Consider the following 4,492-nt stretch of genomic DNA (forward strand, 5'->3'; position numbering starts at 1 on the left):
AAAGAACAACAGGCATATTGGCTCCAAAGACTTGAAAGTCTATAGCTCAACTCATCAGCTGGATTATAAATATAAGCTCATTCACCATACTTGAAGCCCCCAAAACACATGAAAGATGTTGAAGAAGAAATATCAAGAGATATGTGTAGCATCCTACTTGATATGCTCATGCACCACAGTATAACATTAACAAATATATGAAAGCTAATGTTATGAAAAATATTTATTTCTTTTTCTGAAGAAAAAAGTATATTATTTTGACGCAGGGGGAAAGAAACTAAGATTGGAAAGCAGACTTTTTGGTAAAAACATAAAAAAACTAATTCCATTGCCGGGAATTGAACCCGGGTCTCCTGGGTGAAAGCCAGATATCATAACCACTGGACGACAATGGACTGATGTTTGAGGTTAGCGATTAAACTATATATCCAAAAACTGTATTTCATTAGCTCAAGCAGTTTTTATTTGGGGTTGTGGGACACGGAGGGCATTTCATACTTCGGAGGTCTCTACGGAAGCTGTTCTCAATCTGGCGTTGGGGGCAGCCTACTATCCTACCTCTTACCCCATTACATATGAGAATAAGGGTCAGCTAATTTAATAGTTTTTATTTGGAGCTTTTGTTTTCTCATATATATATTTTTCTGCCATATTTGTGGTTTCTTTTACTTATAAATGGTTTGAATTTTTTGTTAATCAACGTTTCGGATAGAGGCGTATAATATATATAATCCCTAAACAGATTACAATTTAAACGTAAAAAAATCTTACCAAATTACATTCACTTGGTAAAATATATTGTTGTACCCTTCTCCAATTTAGAAGAGTTTCGCCCTAAGACCTCCCAATAATGTGTAGTTCTCGGCTTACATTTCTTGATGCATTCTAAGTCACTTTGTTATAGTTAAATAACTAACGGTCTGTATGGTTTGGTGAAATCATATATTAATCTTATGTTTCTAGACATTATATTTCGTCTTATGAATAAGTAGTCATGTCACCATAAAGTATTCAAAGTATATAATATAATTCATCTAAGACAAAAGGAAGACTCTTTATCCGTATCATATCCTCTCCTATATTTAGACCTTAACCGACCAATGATTCTTTTTTTATATCAGAAGAGGTGATCCATAAATCATCAGTAAAACTTCTCCTATTCTCCTAGTCATAACCACCTTGAACAACCACCCCACTTGTTATACATTAACATTGATGCGATGAGAGTGAACCGATCTACAACCCAAAAAATCAATCATCACGTAAAAAATCTTAAACATACAAATTTCTTTAAAAAGTATATAGTAATTATTATTTTTGGTAAGTTAATTTCATAATTCAATAATTAAACATCAAATTCATGCCCCATGAACAGTTATTGATTTGCAAGCTAATTTCATAATTCAATAATTAAACATACCCATGATCATTTAAGAGTTCATTGCACTAATACAATAATTATTGATTTGCAAGTTAATATATAATCCAAATCTATTGGTGGATCCCCCATTATAGATCGAAGAGCCAACTGCCTCCAAAATTTATTGGTGGATCCCTCATTGTTTGGATCAACAGTGCATCGATACAACTCTTCGCTGCGATGTTCATCTGTTATTTCGTTTGGTTTAAAATAAAAAAATATCTGTTTTATTCATCTTAAATTAGAATTTAAAAAATATCGGATATGTTCATCTAGGATTAAAATATAGAATCTGTCTTAACATCTTAAGATCGTAAGATAAAACGGTAATCCAAAAGTTAAAATAATAATAAAATAAGGGGATATTATTATTAAATAGAACGAAGCAAAAATAACTATAAAATTAAAATAGAGGAATAATTTTTTTTACTCGTATGTAGACATAGAATCACATAAGCTGAGTCAAATAAACAAAAGATTTTTTTTGTTTTGTTGTTGAAACTTGTACATACAATTTCTTTAAGACAAATTTGTCATCTCCTTGGTGCTTTGAGTAATGTTGGATGTCGGTCTCTCAAGATACAACAAAATATCATAACAGTAAGAACAACAACAATGAACAGTCGAACATAATATTACATTTCTCTATCACTAGAAACAGGAGCGGAGCCAAGATTAGATATAGACAAGGGTCATATATTAAACTTTTTAAGAAAAATACAATGACTTATTAGGTATTTAAACTTACAATTTAAAAAACAATGTATAATTTGTCTAATAATCAAATTTATAATGACCTAAATTGTTATTAGACCAAAAAATTGAGAACAATGGATTATCATTTATTTTTCTTTTTTATAACCACCAATTTCCAATCTATTGGCCGACTAATTCGGATCGGGTACTGCAGAGGCAAGGGCGACCCTCCCAACCCAGTTTGCTTCGTTCACAATTGCCCATATTCGAACCCTGGCCTTGCTTAAGGGATCTAGTACCTCATCCCGCTAGACCAACCGATTGTTGAAATTGAATTATCATTCTTTAGTTTGTCCCCTATTAGATTAAATATCTAATAAATTCTTATATTTCTTAATCTAAATACTTATTTTTACATTAACTAAAATACTATTAGATTAAAATCTATTAAATATAAAATAATTTTACAGGGGTCGAGCCCCTTTAGACCTTAAGGGAGCTCTGCCCCTGATCGGAAATAATGAATTTAAAATGTATTTTTCTAAATCTTTTTCTTTTTCAAATTGTGTCTAAATCGTGTTCAACTAGCCTTTATAAAGTGGAGAGGAAATGAATTGAAAAGTTAAGGCAATTTGTCGAAGAGAATTGTTAAAAACCCTACTCCATCTCTACTATTAAATTTGTTTCTTATTGATTTTTTTATCAATTTTTGAACTTTAACTCATTATTATTTAAAATTTATTATTGATAAAAACATAAAAATGTTTATTTTAAAAATTATCAATCAATTTATTTTTGAATATATATTTTATAAAATTTAATTATTTAGAAGATTTAAAATAATTATAACCAAAGTTTAAAAATTTTGACTTTTAAATAGTCCATAAGGGATAAATTTAGTGAGACAGATAGAGTAATAGATATGATTGAATGAATACAACCCCAAGCCAAAAATTAACAAGTTTATTCATCAAATAACATGGTTTGTTATTAGCATATTTATTCATCAAATAATATGACTTATTATTAGTATTAATATCATTTAACTAATCTATTATTTTTCTAAAAACTATGATCAATAAAAAAAGAAAATAATCATAAAAAATTAATATTTACAAGTTAAAAAGTTTCAAATTAGCTATTGTGATCAGGATCATTCCTTTATAATTTCTTAAATCATGAGTTCTAGACCTGCTAAGAGTATTTATTTTCTCTTAGGGAAAAAAGGTTAAAGAGTAGTACACATTTTCTTGTACAATTGTTTTTAATTTAATTCAAGAGACCATTTTATAATTTTTAATAATTGATAAACTCAACAAAATACCATCATATAATCGAGATATCATTTCGTAACTTTTGATAATAAAGGAATTCAACAAATTAGCACCTTATAATAAGGGGACCATTTGTGTATTTTACCCAAGACTTTAATTCGTATTAACTGATGAAAAAATGCAATATTGACATGGCCAACCTCGGTGCATGATTACCACAGAGAGAGAGATGTGAAATGCATTTGCAACTGATACCTCTTAATGGTAGTCCACCGAGCAACAATAAATCAAACCTCTGAGTTGTAATTGAGGTGGAAATGGTTACAAATCTCAGAGATAAACAATAAATGAAAAAGTTGACACCATTATTACAATTATTTCACCACATATTCTGCCTTTCATTTCTCGCTTCTCCAACTTCATATTGCATGCTGAAATATAAGAAATGTCAAGATTATATAACCATATGTATTGATATAGGGATAATCAAACATCCTTCAATTCAATCTACCTCTCGAGAATATTGAAAGAAAAATACAACAAAGGATATGTACATTGACGGATGCATAATTTTATGTTAGAGATGAATTTCTAAAATTTTAAGGGCCGGGTTTATAAAATTCCAGGGTCAAAAATATATTATCAAGATAAAATAGGGTAAATTATATGTTTAGTACATCAACTATCACTTTTATTTTGTTTTGGTCACCTAACTATTTTTTGTTTCAAAATCATTATTAACGTTGCATTTTTGTTTCATTTTCGTCACCCACCATTAAAAATTTAATGGTGATATTGACGTATCATCGTAAGGTAATGTCACATCATCATCGATTTTTTAAATGTCACAACAGTAGTTATGTTAACTCTTTAACGACATGTGACCAAAATGAAATCAAAACGTAACCTTAGATATGATTTTGAAAAAATAATAGGTGGGTGACCGAAACGAAATAAAAGTGATAATTGAATATTAAACGTGTAGTTTAGTTTAGAAAATACAAAGAAAAATATTTAAAATATTTAATAATTTGAAATTTTTAAAGAATTGACCTTCCCGACCACCCCTCTCGATCTACTCCTGAACACCACACCTGATGTA

General features: G+C 29.3%; 1 non-coding gene across 1 annotated transcript; it reads right to left on the minus strand.

The window, feature by feature from the left end:
* Positions 1-323: 323 nt before the first annotated feature.
* Positions 324-395, minus strand: TRNAE-UUC. Its single transcript has one exon. It is a non-coding gene; the product is annotated as a tRNA-Glu (tRNA).
* Between the last annotated feature and the right edge of the window lie 4,097 nt (positions 396-4,492).

The sequence above is a fragment of the Hibiscus syriacus genome, unplaced genomic scaffold (assembly GCF_006381635.1).
Source record: "Hibiscus syriacus cultivar Baekdansim isolate YM2019G1 unplaced genomic scaffold, ASM638163v2 tig00012452_pilon, whole genome shotgun sequence".
NCBI classification, from domain to species: Eukaryota; Viridiplantae; Streptophyta; class Magnoliopsida; order Malvales; family Malvaceae; genus Hibiscus; species Hibiscus syriacus.